At 38.8% G+C, this 20,123-nt stretch overlaps 1 protein-coding gene across 4 annotated transcripts in view; it reads right to left on the reverse strand.

Moving 5' to 3' along the window:
* The window catches only part of LOC122170479 (leucine zipper protein 2-like), a 221,439-nt gene that overhangs the window by 165,729 nt on the left and 35,587 nt on the right, over positions 1-20,123 (reverse strand). For all 4 annotated transcript variants that reach the window (XM_042837342.1, XM_042837341.1, XM_042837339.1 and 1 more), the window contains one exon: positions 19,741-19,786. The gene's annotated coding sequence lies outside the window, so the exon portion shown is untranslated. The remainder of the gene's footprint in view (positions 1-19,740; positions 19,787-20,123) is intronic.

A 20,123-nucleotide genomic window follows, 5' to 3' on the forward strand; every position in this document is an offset into this window, starting at 1 on the left:
AAAACAATATATTCCTTCTCCAAGCATGGTTTGCTCTTCAGTCCAGCTCCTTGGAATGAAAACCAGCAGTGCTCTCGTAACACAGGCACACAGCAGAGCTACAACCTTGTGAGGTCAGAGAATGAACTGAGTGGGTGATCGACATTAGTATACTGTGTGGGCAGCAGCTTCCCAATCAGTGCTGTCAAAACTAAATTGAAGCTCTGAGCTCAGAAACTGGAGATCGACTAAATCTTTCCTTGCTGAAAATAATATATTTGATTGATCCTATTTTGAATAAGAGCTACTAAGCAGCTGTGATGAGAAAGCTGAAATATTAAATACCATAGCTGCTCTTGGGGGAAGAAACACTGAAACACTCCCCCTGACCCCTACCCCTTCCCACTGGCCAGAAGGAAATTCAAGCCATTTTCTAGCTGTATACAAAGCTGCATTTATTTAAATGACTGAAATAGCATTCACAGACTTCCCAGCAATTCTCTTTTATAGCACATACAAATATGCATCTCTCTGATTTTTGCAGAGAGCAACCTGCATTTTACTTATCAATTCCCCACTGATTAAAAGTAGCTCTCCAGATGTTCCAGTCAGCAGAACCAGTAAGGGGCAAGGGAAGAGAATAGGCCAAAAAGGACAGAGAGGAAAGAAAACAAAGAGGAATGAGAAAATCCAAACATGAAAAGAAAAATAGGGAGGGAAGAAGATTTGTCTTCAAACACAAAAGTGCCACCAAAGGAAAAACTGCTTCCTAATCCTTTCTGCTGCAACTATTTAGTAATCATTAAATACAATCTGTGTGAAACAAGAAAGCCATTAGAAAAAATCAGTTTTAAAAGCAAGGATGAACTCTGTTCCTCTTATTCCATGGAGGAGATCTGTTACTGTGAGAGTCATTCTAAATCAATGGACACAGAGGATATACTATAAACTCCTACAGCCTTGCTTCAGTTAATATAGTCATTGAAAACAGCCATACCCAGAGGGTAATACAATTTCTCACATACATGATTAATTTCCTATGGCATCCCTAGCCTTGAACCAGTTCTGTCAACTCCAGATGACTGGCAGGAACACAGTTCTTTACATTGCAAGGGTCAAAAGTTTAAGTTTCAACTTTAAAAATAAGCTGTTCAGCATCAGCGAGACAGAGTACCAAGTGCCCATCAAACTGCCATCAAGTTCAGTTTCCCAACATGGAGTCACATTTCATTCACTGAAGAGAGAAGTTTGTATTACCTAAGAAAGTAATAGGCGATAAGAACCAACCTTCCCAGGGTGTTTGAGCTAAGATTTCTCATACCACTGCTACTAAAATCCTGGGTTTAGCTCACATGCATACAGTTTTTTCACTTTTATATATGTACATTATATATATATGTACATGCAATATATATAGACATACATATGTATAAAAGCATAAATATACATATAAAGATGTCACACCTTCCAATCTAACAAGGACAATATGTAGCATACCATTTGTTCAGTTTTCTGATAGGGCTGATGTACATGATACCAGATTATTTAATGAGAAAATAAATCATCTTTTGAATGAAAACAGGAGAAGGTAAACAGAAGACGGAAGTTCCCTTAGCAGCGCTAGGCACAGCTCTGATGTAGATAGACTTGAAACCTTCAGCCATGCAATCTAGCTAGCTCTCTGGATAAGACACTAATTTTTAGAGCACCTATTTTGGCACAACCCCTATTTTATCCACTACTGCTCTGCACTCTGGGAAAATTTATGACTGTCTCTGGCATCTCACCCTGGTTCTCCTTTGCAAGCACTGCAACAGAATTCATTTAATTTCCTAGCACTCTGCTTTCTCTGGTCAATAAATTACTGCTAGTATCAAAGAAACCTAGTCTTCTTCTCCATTGACCTTTTCTTGCTTATAAATTTCTTATTGTTTACCATAACCTTTTCTGCAACTTTCCTTTTGTCTTTCACCACTGCTTTCTGTATTTTTCTTCTCCTCTTGAGCTTGCAATATTTTCAGTCTCCTCTAGTTGCCCACTTACACTAGCCATTTGGGTCAGTGTTTTTATTGTGTTTTTTAATATGCATGTTTGCATTCATAAGTGCACACCTCTATATGATATACATAGTACTTCCAAACACCAGCTGAGCAAAATGCTTAAATCACATTCATTTCTGATTTCTCCTTAAGTAATGTATTTTATAGATTGCTCAGTCTCGTATATAATTCCCTGAATGGATTCCTCATTTCTCGGGGGGAATAACATAAGAAATAAATGGCTTTCTTTCAGGGAAGAAAAAAAAAAAACAAAGTATATTGCTTCCAATCATTCTTTGTTCTACTGAACATCCTAATACAAATCCCCTCCTCCCGGTTGGTACCCACTCTCAGCATTCCATTAAAGCCCACCCTAGAAAAAAACCTTCCAGCTTGGTATGCAGGATGTACATGAGGGAGCCCAAGAACACAAAAGCTCACAGTAAAGTTGCTGAGTAAAAATCTAAGCAGCTATCCCCGTACACAAAGAGTTTCTACAAAAGGAAACTCAACTGTACTGGGGGCCTCTTGGTTCATATGCCTCCCCCTAAATTAGAGCTTCTGAGAGAAGCCAGCTTTGTGCTCCACAACCATTCTTCCATTCCTACCAGTGAGCTGAGGACAGCATTGTCAGTCTAAAAATTCTCACACGGGGAAGGTGAAGTTGAGAGTCAAAACTAAAATGCAAGTCACTCTCTCTAGATCGGTGTGGATCTGTCAGTACATGTGCTGAGGAGTGCAAGAGTTGAGAAAAGAAAGAGCACTGAGGAAAGCCATAGAGACGCTTTCTCAGTACAAATAAGGTGATCTATAAAATTTAAGCATGGTCAGAACAGACCCTTCATTGATGTAGAAGCATAGTTGCTGTAATAAAAACTTCCACCAATTTCATTGCTTCCTGAGTAGATCCCACATCATTATTCTTTCTATGCACTATGTTTGAATGGAGAGTCAATATGAAGGTATCCAACTTAAATAGCTCATTGCACATCAAGGAAACCTTCCTTACTGATCAGTCATCTGTCATTTCCTACTTAACTGGCAACATATGGAATATCAAGCAGACAAGAGCCAGCCTTTTTTTTATAATTAATCAGATGATCATGAGCATTTTGCAAATTAAACAAATACGTTGGAAGAATTTTGTAGCCTGCATTCCCACATTCTTCTGACTCTGCAGAACTCTAAAGGTGGAAGAAATACACAAAGCTCATCTACTCATCCCTGGGAACAATGAGTAGAGTGAAGACCATGTCAGGTTCTCGGTATTATTTAGTGCTTTTTGCATGCTCACGCTCATGTCATTAAAAGGCAAAAGTGTTAGAACAGAAAGCACTCTATCCCAGAACCAAAACCAGCTCAGAATTGTCCTCATCACAAACTCCATTTTCCAGTATGAGAACAGAAGCATCATCCATCAATTTCTGTGACAACTCTCTTTTTGTTCATCAGACATACTGCTTAACACGGCTTATAAAAAGAAAAAAAAAAGACCAAATATTTGTCAATAAAAATTTAGGATTTAAAAAACTGTATCTGCCATAACCTCCCAGACAAGGATGCTCTGCTCATGCACTTTCCTGATGCACAGCCCTCCTTGGTTTCCTTTTGCAAAATATCAAAAAGACTCACTTGCCATGATTACTCAATCTTTTCAAAAGTTCTTTTAAATATTTGCCAAAAAGAGTTTTAAAGAGGAATGTAGCTGGAAACAGACCTCAAAAGGTCATCTCTTCCAACTCACTGACTCCATGCCTGTCAGTTCACAAAAGATGGAGCTGTTATCTGCCATGCATGTTTAAAAACAGCCTGTTCAAATTGACAAGGGGTCATTACCAGACTTAACTGAACAGTAATTAGATTTTTATTTCAACACTCATCTTCTCAAAATTTTTTCAAGCTACAGAGTGATAGCTTTCAAGGAAACCGAAGAGATAATCCATGAAGTACGACACAATAACTATCTGGGATTAAGAGAGCAGGTGCCCTGATAGTAAGTAACAAGTTTAGGTGAAGGCTTAATTCCTGCCCCGACCTCAAGAAATCAATTGCAATCCTCTGAGCTCAGATACCTGTTTTTTCCCTCTCATTATCATTTAAGGGAATAGAGACAGGTTTAGTACTCAAAATCTTCAGATTTTCTTGAGATCTTGAGATATTCTGTACAATGAACTCTGCTCTAAAAGCAGCTAAATATTAGTATTCTGTGTATTTGCAGTGAGTACACATAGCTGGTGCATTCACTTTATTTTTCCCGAACAGGTGTCTTAACATCTGTTAGCAGAAAATCTCATTCTGAGATATGTCTTTAAAAATTATAACTGAACAAATTTTATCCAGCTAAACAGGATTCTAATCCACACACATTCAGGACTAAGAAATACAGTATTCAATCTCCTCCTAAAACAAATAATGCTTATGAATAAAATTCTAATTAACTGCACAAACCCTCTCACTGCATGAATAGCCTTTGCAGGTAATTAACTTCGGCATTTTATTATACCTTGGTCCTACTTCTTGCAAAGACTCAACAGTTATTATAGGTGGATGGTGTTTGTTCAGCTAGAGGCACAGCATTGCTGTGTGCTTCTTTGGGGAAGACTAATGGTGATGTTCACCATGGGGGAGTCAGAAAAAGAAAGCTGGAAACTTCATTGCTGCAGCTGAAGTTCTTCTTGGCTTGGATTTAACCAAAGAGTTTGAACCAAGGAAAGGGCAGGGCAGCAATCAATTCCATTGTACAAGAAAGTCCAAGAGCCACTGCACAAGTAGACACCCTATGTTATTCTAGCTTCATTCATAAAAACAAGACTAACATGTGCTACAACATTTGAGTAAATATAAGGTGACAAGCAGGTATGTAAGACTTGCTTACCTCTGTAATCATCTTTCTAGAAATAAGATGACTATATTTGACATTCTGCCAAAACATCTTTGTGCCACAACTAAACGCATGAAAGTTAAACGATTATTTACAGAATAGTTTACCTACATAATTTGTACATATTAGGTACAAAATGGTGCAGCGTTTCCATATTTGCTTACAAATTCTTTTTAGTAAGACATTGCATACAATGCACAGCTTTCCCTGCTGTGCTGAAATTTTGAATGATGTATTTCAGTACAGTATAGCCCTAGAAGACATCCTAGCATTCAACAGACAAGTCATAATACAAGTAGATTTCAGAAGCTAATGTATTAGCTTGCTATCCTGTTATCAGTGCCTTGGAACTTGCAGCTTGAATCCCACAATCTCAGCCATGCATCAGCAGTGCTAGATTTTGCTCTTTCCCCACGCAGCTGAGATTTGAAGCAGAAATCATCACTGTGATGATGTCTCGGAATGTTTGGCAGTTGAAGTAGGATGTCACAGCATCACAGGGGTTGGAAGGGACCTCCAGAGATCATCGAGTCCAACCCCCTGCCAAAGCAGGTTCCCTACAGCAGGTCACACAAGTAGGTGTCCAGGCGGGTCTTGAATATCTCTGGGGAAGGAGACTCCACAATTTCCCTGGGCAGCCTGTTCCAGTGCTCTGTCATCCTCACCGTAAAGAAGTTCTTGCACACATTTGTGCAGAACTTCCTATGCTCCAGTTTCTGGCCATTTCCCCTTCTGTCCTGTCTCCACACACTGATGAAAAGAGTCTGGCTTCACCACTCTGCCTCCCACACCTTAGATATTTATAGACCCCTCTATATTTATTATATATATATATAATCATACATCTGTTTATAGTCCCCTCTCAGTCTTCTTTTCTCAAGGCTAAACAGATCCAGTTCACTCAGCCTTTCTTCATAAGAGAGATGCTCCAAGCTCTTCACCATCTCTGTGGCTGTTCACTGGACTCTTTCCAAGAGGTCTCTGTCTTTTTTGTACTAGGGAGCCCAGAACTGGACACAATACTCCAGGTGAGGCCTCACCAGGGCAGAATAGAGGGGGAGGATCACCTCCCTCGACCTGCTGGCCACGCTCTTTTTAATGCACCCCAGAATGCCATTAGCCTTTTTGGCCATGAGGGCACACTGCTGGTTCATGGCCAACCTGTCATCCACCAGCACGCCCAGGTCCCTCTCTGCAGAGCTCCTCTCCAGCAGCTCATCCCCCAACCTGTACTGGTGCATGCAATCCTCCCTAGGTGCAAGACTCTACACTTGCTTTTGTTAAACCTCATCTGGTTTCTTACTGCCCAGTTCTCCAGCCTGTCCAGGTCTTGCTGAATTGGCAGCCTTTAGGTATGTCAGCCAATCCTCCCGACTTCGTATCATCAGCAAACTTGCTGAGGGTGGCCGCTATCCCCTCATCAAGGTCACTGATGAAGATGTTGAACAAGACCAGATCCAGCACTGACTCCTGAGGAACACCACTGGTTACAGGTCTCCAGCCAGACTCTGCACCACCGACGACAACCCTCTGCGCTCTGCCAGTCAGCCAGTTCTCAACCCACCTCACTGCCCACTCGTCTATCCCACACTTCCTCATCTCTGTTATAAGGATGTCATGGGAGACAGTATCAAACACATTGCTGGAACCAAAGTAGACTACATCCACTGCTCTCCCCCCATCCACACAGCATGTGACAACATCATAGAAGGCCACCAGGTTGGTCAAGCATGACCTTCCCCTGGTGAACCCATGCTGACTACTCCTGATAACCTCCTTTTCTTCCAGTTGTCTGGAGATAGCATCCAGCACAAGCTGTTCCATCACCTTTTCAGGGACAAAAGTGAGGCTGACTGGCCTGTAATTACTTGGATTTTCCTTCTTGCCCTTTGGAAGGCTGGAGTCACATTGGCTATCCTCCACTCTTCAGGCATCTCCCCCATTCTCCAAGACCTCTCAAAGATAATACAGAATGGTTCAGCAATCACCTCTGCCAGCTATCTCAGCATCTGTGGATGCATCCCATTGGGTCCCATGGATTTATGAACATTGGTGTTCCTCTCAGATTGCCTATGTTTTTATTGTTATTTCTATTATGTCTATGTTTTCATTATTATTATTTTGCAGGACTGAAAGTTGTATTTTGCTTAGTAATTGGAACTAGAATCTGAAGTAAAAAAGAATCATAGAATCATCATACAAAGGACTGTGTTGAAAAGCACCATAGTGATCACCTACTTCCAACCCCCTGCTATGTGCAGAGTCACCAACCACCAGATCAGGCAGATCAGAGCCACATCCAGCCTGGCCTTGAATGCCTCCAGGGATGGGGCACCCACAACCTCCTTGGGCAGCCTGTTCCAGTGTGTCACCAGCCTCTCTGTGAAAAAATTCCTCCTAATATCTAACCTAAACCTTCCCTGTCTCAGTTTAAAATCATTCCCCCTTTCCTATCTACCCTTGTAAAAAGCCGTTCCCCCTCCTCTTTATAAGCTTTCTTCAAGTATCAGAAGCCACAATGAACTCTCCCCAGAGCTTCTCTTTTCCAAGCTAAACAATCCCAATTCCCTCAACCTTTCCTTGTAGGAGAGGTGCTCTAGCCCTCTGCTCATCTCAGTGCCCTCCTCTGGACCCACTCCAAGAGCTCCACATCCTTCCCATGCTGGGGGCTGCAGGCCTGCACGCAGCGCTGCAGATGGGGCCTCACAAGAGCTGAGTAGAGGGGGACAATCACCTAGAAGCTGGTGACATCTCTTATGCTGCTACTTGTGTCCACATAAAAACAAAACAAAACAAAAAAAAAGTAAAAAAGCATTAGCTTCTAAAGAAAAAAAAAAAGAAAAAGAAAAAAAGCAGAGATAAAGATGCTGTACTTCCAAGATCATGTTGTCAGTAGGGGGAGAGGAGCAGCAAAAGTTTAACATCATTGCTGAAGCACGACAGCTTGTGACAGAAAGAATAATCTCACACCACCTGCAATCCCCTTGCTTATTCTACTTAGCAGTTGTGTCATGGAAGCTGTGCAATTCGGTATTAGTACAAGAAGCGAGAAAGGGCATGAGAAGCATTACCCTCACAACTGTGAGGCGGTGATCCAAATAGCAAACGTGTCTGATGGGAATCAGGGCGGAAGCAAAGGTGAGATTAACCCAGCACCGAAAAGGGAAAAAGGAGGAAGATATGTTCTGTAAATCATTTGTGAATTTAAATTATAGGCTCTGACAAATTAAGGAAAGGACCAAGCACTACAGTTCTAGTTCTGTTTTCCCATTCTCAACCAGAACGTTTGAGATTTACATCAACACGACGCAGTCATACGTTAGCAGCTCGTTAACTGCTCATTAGCAGCTGAAAACTTTTTAATTACATCCGTTTACTTCGTTGTCATTTTAGGGGACAGAAGCATTCCTCGATGCACAGTAATCAGAGGGACCCCAAAGTGATGAAATGAATCTCTTGACAGTGGGAGAACCGTAGAATCATTAAGGTTGGAAAAGGCCAATAAAATCATCTAGTCCAACTGTCAACCCATCACACTATGCTTTAGAACTGCTCAGACAGCGACAGCAGGGAGGGCAGATAGTTTAAAGCAGCTCCATTACTACAGACAAGCTTTAAAAGTCCTTAAAAACTGGAATGCATTGTGTTATTTATACTCTGCATTCCCCTTTTGAAAGCCATTCACCACCAAATATGCCAAGATTCCTCAGTCTTGCATGAGTATGCATAATACACAACCTTAAACTGAAAAACATTATTTGTAGCTAAAAGAAGTTCAAATTATGCATGCTGAATCTTTTTTTATTATCATTATCCAGAAAGTACTTGAAAATTCTGCAAGTTAGAAGTGCCAAAAGAAAGTTTTATGACCTGCAATGGTACAACCTACATACATACACATACAAATATATATATATACACACACATATATATACACACACATACACAAAAAAAATAATGCTACAGCAAGATATTTGACTTTCAATAGTCTGAAGCTCTTCTTGAAAGTTCACTATATGTTTTAAAACATACACCTATGCCAGTCTGGCTGAATAGCTTTTGAACTAAAGATGCACGTATTTCATATCTGAAAAATTCTCCATGCATCAGAAGAAGTGTATTTATATTATAAGGCAAAAGGGTTGTGTGTTTTTGTTCTTTCTTGTTTTGTATAAAAGCCCTTGAAAGAATTCAAGCAACTCAAGCTAGTAAATGAACATAAAAAAACATACTTTAAGCGTATCAACTATGACTAGTGAATAATGTGCAAACTTAACAAAATTCAGCATTTTGACACAGTGTTGTTTTTGGAAGCACTTGTTACGTAGGAGTTTAGTGTTGGAAATACCCAAATAATTTTTGTCAGAATATGTACTTCACGTATATACTGACCGTCCTTTCCTGGGGAAGGTTCATCTAGAGGATGTTGGAAATATCCAAGTAATGTTTGTCAGGACGGTATCTCTGATAAAAGCAGAATTTATTCGCGATTGCAATGGCGGCCGTACCGCTAGCAGGAGCGCCTATGGACACATCATGACAGCCTTTAGACCCTGTTTGCTCCCCCTTGCCTCCCCCCTCCCCTGTTTCCCCACTGGCTGGGTACTCCAGGTTCACAATCTTATCAGAAGGTTTACATTTGCTATTTACTTGTTAATTTATTTGTTATCTGGTGCCAGTCAGCAGCCATCCTGTTGTTTCCAAGCTGTCTCGGTGCTCTCCTTGCCCTATTGATATGGTGATTTTCTTTAAAGTCGTCGTTAAACAAAGAGCACTGGGGGATGATGCCAGGCCTTCCCAATGTCTGTTCAAGCGCTTCCTCGGGCAAGCCATCACTTGTTCTCTGGTTTGTTCTCGTGCAGGATATTCTTGCAGTGTGTATGACAAAATATACATCTATACACCCATACACAGAGTGTGCGTTCCTGGGAAAGTTCGTCTACAGGATAAGTGATGTAAACTTATCAGAGATCTTGCCTAAGCTAAGTAGAAGGACTCCCAGAAAGAACTATGATAGCGGAGATCATGAAATAAAAATAATATTATCCAATCCTTATGCAGAAACAACATTTGATTCCCACAAGGATAAGTGATGCAAACTATCAGAGACACCCCTAAGTGAAGTAGAAAGACTCCCAAAAAGAACTATGGCAGCAGAGATAATGAAATAAAAAAATATTACCCAATTCTAATGCAGAAACAACATTTGATTCCCACATTGAGAATGCTTAAAGAAGTCTTAAATGTGTCCTTTATATCAAACCTTAAGATTTAAGCACTTGTATAAACTCATTAGCACATTGTCACTCATTCAATAGAGCACTTGTGATAAGTTCTGATATTTGACATAGCATTCCAATGTAAATCTCCATTACTATCTGTGAATTACTTGATTCATTCCCTGAAATCCTCAGCGAGAGGGATCAATATTTACTTGAATGGAAAGTAAGTTCGAGAGTTTGAGTTTGTGTTGCATATTGATCTGTATAAATCGTTGAGTTCAGATAAATAGATTCCAATGCAGAATTAAACTTCTGAAATTTCATTGGCTATATCCAGAAATAGCCAACATGCAGAGGACATACAAAAGCAGCATCATGCTTTAAGTACACACACATAATTTTATTTGGAGAACAATATATTCCAGTGGGATGTACAAGATACTTAACACAGCAAAATTATGCCATACTGTTCTGCCTTTTACAATTACATCTGTGCTGACCTCCCATTTTAAACGTCATAATGTTTAAGTTCTACTCATGAATGCTCACAAAGAGAAGTAGCTAGCAAAATATTTTCCATCTCTAAAGGCTCTCAAAAACACACTGCAAGAGCTGAAATAATTGTAGTCTCATTCTCCATACTGCTGACATTCATACTGATATATCTCTCAGTGCTTGTACTGGGAGTATGCTCTTTTCACTAAAATGCCTTTTTTTTTTTTTTCTTACAGTCATTTTCTCCATTATTCAATGGCTATTGCAGTCTTTATAACTAGTATGACTACAGCAGTGGATCTGAAGTCCTGTTAAAAATTCACAGGAATTGAAAGAAAGTTCTCTAGCAAATTATCTTGCTGAAGGCAATAAGCTAAATTTACACATTTAGATAGACGCTGTAACGAAACCTGACCAAATCCTTAGGTAACTCCAGAAACACTGGTCTAAACTAACACTTGAAGATCACATCAGAATCTTATTTTCATCTGTGGTAATGGTAGCAATGTTGGGTTGCTTTGCTCTGCCAGTGTCTTATCTTAGTCTTTTCTTACCTTCCTTCCTAGTAAGTTTTTAGTATAGGTGGAAAAGAAAAAATAAAAAAAATCAAACACCAACACAGACACTGATGATTCACATTGCACCAACTTCAACTCCCCATCCCTATTTCATTTATCCCTTCCATTCTGTCTCTATAAGCCAAATAACTGCTAGAAACCAGGCATAAAATAGAAGGTAACCCATTTGAAATTGTGGTTTTTCTGGTCAATGGCTCTATGCCCAGTTGGAGGCTGGTCACCAGTGGAAAGGCGTACTTCAACATTCTTATCAACAACATCAACAGTGGGATCAAGTGCACCCTCAGCAAGTATACTGATGATACCAAGCTGAGTGCTGCAGGTGATACATCATCCTTTTGTTTCATTTGCATTCAATGAGTACTGTCACATGAACTCAAAAGAACATAATCCAGACATCTTTTTGTGATTAGATGTGCATTAGAAGCTTTATGCTTTGCTTTAATTCACAATTGTTCTTCTTAAAGCAGTGCTGCAAGAACCTCTGGGCAGCCTGGTCTAGTGGTAGGTGCCCCTGCCCACAGCAGGGGACTTGAAACTAGGTGAGGACTTTGAGACCCTGTTCAACCCAGGCCATTCTGTGATTCTATGAATCACTTGGTTTGTTTTGAAATAGTTTAAAAGCAATAGCACAGCTCTTATGCTTTTCTCTCAGCATTTAAGCAGAAATCCACAAGTAAGATTCAGAGTTGCAACAATCACTAACTTCATAACCTCTTTTCTGGAAGAAGTTTTCTGGATTGATTTGACACCCAGAATTTTATCATCCAAATATTCCAAATATTTTTAGTTGCTGAACAGAAAGATTTGTTTCTTGTCTTGCTGAAAAATTAACACTTGGTGTCCAAATTACTAATTTGCTGTCAGTTGCTATCCTGTACATTTTCAAATGATCCACTCCCAAATCCCAGGAATTTCCAGCTTGTCCAATTAGCATATAGCAATTCTGATTTGGCTCCCTCTTGCTCAAGACAGCAAAGCTGTTTTCACATATCCCTTCAACATTCTCTTTCTTAATAAAGGCAAACAAAATACAGTTAAGAAGCATTTATAAATATCCATAGGGTCATAGCTCAAGTGATGCCTTAGAGCATAGGAAGAATTCTATGATTTTGGATGATCTTTGACATACACTGTGAAACTACAGTTGGCTTTTGCCCCGCCCCAGCACTTCTTTCACCTATTATCTCCACTATCCTAAATACTGCAATTGTCCTCAGTTGCTATTGCTACAGACTAGGAGCAATTCTGGTCGTTGTCATCCACCTAATATGACTCCAGTGGTACTGTGAACTTTCTCATAGCTTTGTGGATGATCAAACATATGACCTTTTCATGTTATGTATTTTCTTCTGGACTCAAGATCTTTCTTTTTTAGCCACCTAAGTTGCCTCCTAACTAAGAGGAGATACAGAAAAAAACAACACTGAAAGTTACTTTAAAAAAAAAAAAAAAAAAACACCACTAAAAATTTAGATTTTAAAAAAAAAAAAAAAAAAAAAAAAAAACCGTAAGTCAAGATTTCTGCTCTGTTGCTTGAAAAGTACCACAGAACACGACCTTCAGCACTCATTATATCACTTTCTTCTATGAAATACTGACTCCAGTAACTGCAGTGCAGGCAGAAGCTACAGATCAAACATCCTGCAGAGGTCTGCAACAAAAGAAATGTCTATTAAGGAGATCACATTCCTGGCAAACATCTACTGGTTAGCTTCTTCCCTTCCTATGATCAGAAATATTTTGATCAGCAAGAAAAACTATAACAAATGCAAAGTTCTATTTAACACCACTCTGAGTCACATATTAAGAAAGTATAATTTATCAGAAAATATTTCAAAATTTTCTTACAACGCGCAAAGAGCATTTACAATGAAAATACCACAAAATTACCTCAATCTTTTTTTACGTAGAGATTTCACCAGTGAGTCCTACGCAGCTCCCCTTTAAAGCAGGCAGCAGCAGTGCTGCTATGTGCTATTAAATGCCCCCAGGAAAAGAAACAAGGGTGAGCTCTATGTTTTCTTGTGACTTGAGGAGAATACAGGAGCATTGCTGCCTGCCAAATATGCCACAGGCAAGCAGTGTTTTTAGAGATAAGAACCTGAAGATACCTGCCGAAGGTGTAAACTGCAGAGTGTGCTTATCTTTGTAAACAAGTTAACACTCAACAAATGTCATTTAGGTGCCAAAATAAAATGCAGTGGTGTTTTGAAGGCATTTTGAGCTACTTTCTTAGTTGGCATAGAACAGCAGGGCTCCTTAAGCTGTCCAACTGATTTACATCTGATAAGAGAAGAACCAAAGGATTTATTGTTGTGTTGTGTTTTATTTTGTAGGCTTTTCTAGGAAGATTTGTGAACATGATTATCTTCACAAAGAATTTTTCTTACTGCATTATAGCATTATATCTCAGAAAATATCTCTTCTGATGCTTAATTATAAGGAGGATTCCAGAATGAATAGATTCCTCATTTACGAGCCTGGTTAAAAATGCAAAGACTTGCATCCCTACTGTGGCCCTATATGCTGATATTTTAATGTATGGTAATAAAAATTAAAATTAAAATTAAAAATAGAATCAGAAGCCTCACTCGCCATGCTTGGTTTATAGTGGAATCCATACCAGTAGAATGACAACCAACTTAAGGCAAAACTGAGGTGGACAGATGCTGCCGTATGAGTAGTTTCAAGTCATCATGCACCAAGGAAAAGTTTAGCTCAGTATTTCAGTTCATTTTAGTGTGTTTCATTAGCACTTTCTTCACTTGCCAAGAGATCATTTTTAATGGGTTTTAGTGAAGTATACGGTTTAAATAACAATACCTAAACCAAAGTACTGCAGAGCACATGCATCATTTCAGGACTGTAAATGGTTTTACCAATCCAGTAAGTAGATAATAATTTAGATAAAAATTAAGATACGTATCAAGGAATTTAGGATTTAAGCAAAGCAAAAGACAACACTCTGGGCATACAACCAACATTCAATCCAGCACTTCCTCTGTGCACTGAGGAAGCAGGAACTAACTCTAAAAACCACACTGTACTTGGCTACCAAGTGACTTTATTACCTATGGTAATACTAACATGTTTTTTCACAAAAGCCATTGAGAAATTGTGGATGTTCTCCCTAGTAGTAATAATAGCATATGCAAAGTTCCTCAGATACAAAGGCTTTGCCCTCAAAGCACTAATAATCCATCCTCTCCCTCCATATTCCCTGAATACTTGAACACTGTGAATATTGTAGCACTTGGTTGGGAGGCAACACAGTTTTTAAGGTCTGAAGCTTCATCATTAGCCAGATCTCTCTCTGATCAGGAGCCCGAGAAGCAGAGAAAGAGGGGCTTACTACCACAGCAGACTCTGCTTTGGTTTAAAAAAAAAAAACAAAAACGCATTATTCCCTATACTAAGACCATTGACTTCAAAACACTTGATGCAAAACTGTTCAGCAGTAGCCCCAGGTCTATTATGAACACCACCACTTCCCACCCACAACCTCCAAGCTGGAAGACAAGCACACTTCAAGCCTTTCATCAGCATTTAACAGTTAAATAATGCCAGCTGAGCTTTTGTTCCTTTATAATTTGAATGTTCAGTGAACATAAGTCATTCTGATACAAAAGAAAAAAGTAGGACTCATACACTTCAGTATTCACACTGAAACTAGCCCGCATTATACAAAGGGGATTCATGCAGTGAAGCTGGTAATTTCTTTGCCAAAGCCTAAACAGAGCAGCAGTAAAAAAAAAAAAAGCCACGTATTAGCTGGTCAGTGACTCTACACACAGCTATTAAGAATTCTTTTCTAACTATATTGGCATACGCACAAGGAAATAAATCTTATCTCTCCACTGCTACCAAAGTAACAACCAAGACCTTTAGCTGACACAAATGGATTTACTTGCTACAGCGTTTGACAACAGAGTTCAGAGTATCATTTTAATGGCTCGGCAAGTAAGTTCCTAAAATGTGCTCCCTTAGTTACCTCAGCCTACATGGAGATTTACATCAAACTTAACAAAGGGTCATGGCAAGTCACATCAATAACCACTTCTGAACCTATATTTTTAGCACTTAATAGAGGATATTAACAGCAACTAAGACAAGAATAAAAAAATCTTCTGAAGAAAAAAACAGATTTATTTTTTCCCTCTTGGAGATGTGGAATACCAACACGTAGTGAGTAGTTTAGTCACTGAATTGGCCATTCATGTCTACTGCTCAGTGGCATCTCAGGTATCAAAATAAATGTAGCATCTAAATATTAATCTTTGTGTCTTTCAAGGATTTATAAAAATTGATATCATCAGAAGTTATATGTATGTGATGTTTTCCATGTTTGTTAAAAAAAAAAAAAACCTTAGTATTCCAAAGTTTTTGAAGAGATCACTTTCATTATTCCAGTCCCTTATTAGCTTATAAATCAGAAAGCAAATGCTAAAATATTAACTATAATCTCAGAGGGCATTAATTCTTTTGAAGAAGTCTGACACAAGAAACAGTCATACAGAATACAGATTGAAGATGGGGGTTATATAGTCAACTACTGAAAAATTACATTCCAACAGATGAGAGTTTTGCTGGCCCAAAGGCCAACTCCACTATAGATGTTTCTGTGGTAAAGCAGAAGATCTGAATTTGAAAACAGAATTATTTGTAATGTTTCTGCACAGGTAAGGTAAATATGATAAAAGTTGAAAAAATACGATTTTTTTTCTGTGTGGATATCTCAGTAGTGAAGTTAAGGCTTCACCAACAGCCAAGAGAAGGATACTTTGGAAGCCCCTCTGTGCAAAAACTGATCCTAAGCCTCAGAAAAGAAGCACATTGCTTTATTTATTGCTACGATAGTGTGATAGATGTACTTGAAGCAAAAACAAAGCACTGCACTTCACCAGAAATGGAGAAGATTGGAAACATGTCTCCCAGATTTGATGTTTATATCAGCATTCCATTATGATATTATTCCACCACATTGTGACACTGATCTACATGAAATTGTTGGACATACAGCTCTGATTTTCATATAATTAGAATGATATTTAATAAACATGATTCATTTACTACACAGATAAGTGGAATACACATTTTAAAATAACAAAGAAATTGAGGATTTAAATAATTTGTTTCATAATATCCAGTTGCTTAAATATACACACACACACACACATAGATTTATGGCTGAGCCTGCATGATATCTTTTTAGCCTCTATTAAAGCAGCAGTCTCACTTTTGAAATGAGTTCCTATTCTACATCAGTAGTGATTATTTTTACCACTACTAATGATTTGAGTTTTTGTTTTTGGCAAGGTATCAGTGAGTAATAAATTGAGATCATTATCTCAAAGCTCTTCCTTCTTGTTAAGCATGCACACACACCAGTGTAATAGAGCTGTTTCCAGAAAACCTGAAACACTCTAAATTTAAGAACATTTTAAGACTTCACACTCAGCTATTTTCTGTCATGGAAAAACAAATGACATCAGATGCTCAGAGAGAAACAACAGTGGGATGGGCACAGACAGAGAGCACCGCTAGGCAGTCCATGTGGATATCAGCACATAATGCAGTTACAGCTCTGACTGTGCTGCATACCTAACTACCCAAATAAATCAATGACAGTTGCAGTGAAGTACGAAATCAGCTGTTAGATAAGATGATTGCATGAGGTGTAACGTAACTATCAACTGATCACCAGAGGAAGAGAAATTAGAACAAACAAACTGTTCACTCCCCAAAGCAATATGGTATACCTATCCATACACACACACTGATGCCTACTCTGTCTACATCGATTTGCCAAAATCTTATTTGCTTTCTCAGAGTTGATCATCTGTAATTTTGGATGCAATGAAGTAGGATTATATTTGATACATTTGCTCTCATGCTAATTAAGGATAGCATACCTGCTAGGTGAGGATTCTCAGCTAGCAGCCTTGATGTTTAATGAAGGCTATAGGGCTGTGCTCTTGAAATGTAGTGGTTTCAATTAGCAGAGTGGAGCTAGGAGCCAGTAAAGGAACCATTACGTGAAAGATGTGCTGAGGTTATTAAATCAAACAGACTGTCTGCAAACTCACATCTGCTCTACAAAGACCTTGAAAGCTGCAAGAAACTCTTTGATGTTCTCCATCATAGTACAACAGTGCTTCACTGAATGGCTACAACCACCTACCGTGATATGACTGCACACAGCTCCTTCCAAAGGTCACTGTTATGAACAAGCATTAAAACATTCAAGCCTTCAGGTCTGTCTGAGCATATTTTGCAAAGTGGCTTCATTTCAGAATTGCCTCCCCCATAACCTCTACATCATGTCACTACCACGTGCTCCACTTTGGGTAATCCACTGTTAAAAGAGCGTTTGTTTCTTCATACTTGATCTGCCATTAAAACCAGCTCTAGCAATGCCTCATACTGGCTACAGTCTGTAACCCATGCTCTTTAAAAAAAGCACTTAAAACACAGAGAACTAAAATATTCATGTAACACACAGAATACTACCTTCATCACAATGCTTTAGATCACCACAGCTGTAGCTACTAACAACATTTTCCTATACAGCAAATACAACAACACTTTCTGTTGCTCTTTCACAGAGAGCTCAGGCAGTAATTTTTTCAGCCTTTCCTGCCTTGCACTGTTGGTTGAACTCTTGCAGCATGACTGACAAACCAAAAAGGACAAAGTTTGAAACACCTGGAAAGAAGCGAGAAGCCTATAGCTGTTCTTTTGGAGAACTGTTCTGCTCATTACAGAGGCACATCACAAGCAGGGAAGCAAACAATAGGCACCAGAACATGTGACCTAGTAGAAGAGCAGAAGAAAGAAAACACCTTAATTCATCCATTCTGCTAATAAGTAATCCACACAAGGAACAGCCAAGTCAGGTGTTTCTCATCTAGAAGAGGAGTGAGCTGTAAAGCTATAAAAGCAGTTTTTTCTATAGGATATCTTCAGGAGAGACAGAAATCTATTCAACTAGGAGTGATTCACAGAATTCTTTTCTTTCAAAGCTTTTACTTATTGTCTGCACTGATTTTCCTCCACGTTTACCTTGACACTAATTCTGTTTCCTAGTCTCCTCTACACCTAATATGAAGTCCTACTGAGTGCAGAAAAATTAATTCAGCTTTGGTATTTTCCGGTATGAACTGTGCTCAAGAGGTCTTGTTGAAAATAACTAAAGACCAATTATATTGTCATGGTTCAAAATTCCTTGTTCAGATCTTGCTGCTGTTTTTGGTATCAAGGAGAACTACTGATGGGAAATCATACATCATTTATAAATATGCATGACGTAGTTCAAACGCTCATTGCCTTTGCTATAAATACATCAAATTCTCCTCAAACTTAAACATCAGCTGAGTTCACAGAATAGAATCATAGACTCACCAAGGTTGGAAAAGACTTCCAAGAACATCCAGTCCAACCATCCACCTACCATTAATATTTTCCCACTCAACAATGTACCTTAGTACAGCTAATGTTAATTGGGATGGTACCCAAGCAAGAAGTGGAGTCAGGACATATATGTGTTATTTTAGTCACAGCATTTCTGTTCAATGATGTTCCTTATCTATATCCAACAACATTAAAGTTTCTATGTTCTTAAGTTCTTGCAAAGTTCAATATTGATTTTATATTTTTTTTAACTACATTCATCTTAAAATTTTCTCTGTTCTGAAACTGGTGGTTCTTCTTGCAGTTGTAGGAGCGGTGGAGGTTTTTTTTGTTCCTTAAAGAAAAACGACACAGACACAGTAACCACCAAGAAGGAACACAAAACAGTTGCAGTTCTGAAACAAACAAACAAACAAACCAACCAGGTATCAATGCTATCTGCTATCTGCTACCTGTCAAACACTACTATTCTAGTAGTATATGGAGGTATATGCAGCAGCCTATGAAGATTGCCTTGCTACAGGCTGGCAGCACGGTGTGCTGGACGTGCAGGAGGAGCAGGGACTTGATCAGCACTTCAGTCCTGATGCTGCAAAGTGCTTTGCACATAATTAACTTTAAACACATGAAGAGTTACATTAATCTGCTCAAATCTACTGACATGAAATCAGCTAATGACATGCTACACTCTGGTGTTTTACCCAGAGCTTAATTCTTTGCTCCTGTGGAATCAGGCTTCACATCCCCAATCTCTGCAAGGATTTCAGAGCTCTGAAATGGGAGAGGCCGAAGACATGCAGCTTATATCATGGCTCTTCTGTATTCAGCAAAGTACTGTATTTCATAAGGGCAGTAAATCTCTTTAAAATTTCAGAAGCAGAGGGATCTACAGCAATGAGCTATACAATGGATAGGATTAGGAGATAGTTAAAGTATTCTCCCTCAACAATGTCAGTTACTCACTCACTGGAAGCCCAATAACTCAGCCTAACTCAGTCACCATTACTGTGTATACACCACAAGCGCTTCAGTCATTAGAGAGACAGGTCTCTATTACCTACTTGTTACAAACAATGATATCTTCACTTGAAGAAAGCAAAGATCTCAGACATAATGGAGATCAAAACATTTACCTTCTTGGGTCCAAATTCTTTGCTGCTATAGCATCAGCTGCTCTCCCTATAAGAAAATGGGTGGAAAATGAAACAGGACAAAATATTTCTGCAGGACAAAAAAAGTTTGTTAGAGCAAACCATTTTCAAGATTTTAATTCTTGTAAAACAAATGTTTTAGTGTAAACACAATTTTCTGCTGGAATCATTGGCAAAAATGCCTTTAAATTCTGCAGTGTCTGAGTTGAGCCAACCAAACTCAGAATACACATTCACTGACAAAAATGCAGTTGTATTAATGTAATCAGATATACTTGATTATATAATAATTCAAATGAATGATGATATTTTTTCTCACCCTTTTTTCCCTACCATGAACTCAGTAATATCACCTTGAGGTGAAA

The sequence above is a fragment of the Centrocercus urophasianus genome, unplaced genomic scaffold (genome assembly GCF_019232065.1).
Source record: "Centrocercus urophasianus isolate 14NV4802_14NV808 unplaced genomic scaffold, USGS_Curo_1.0 seq_7, whole genome shotgun sequence".
Lineage (NCBI taxonomy): Eukaryota > Metazoa > Chordata > Aves > Galliformes > Phasianidae > Centrocercus > Centrocercus urophasianus.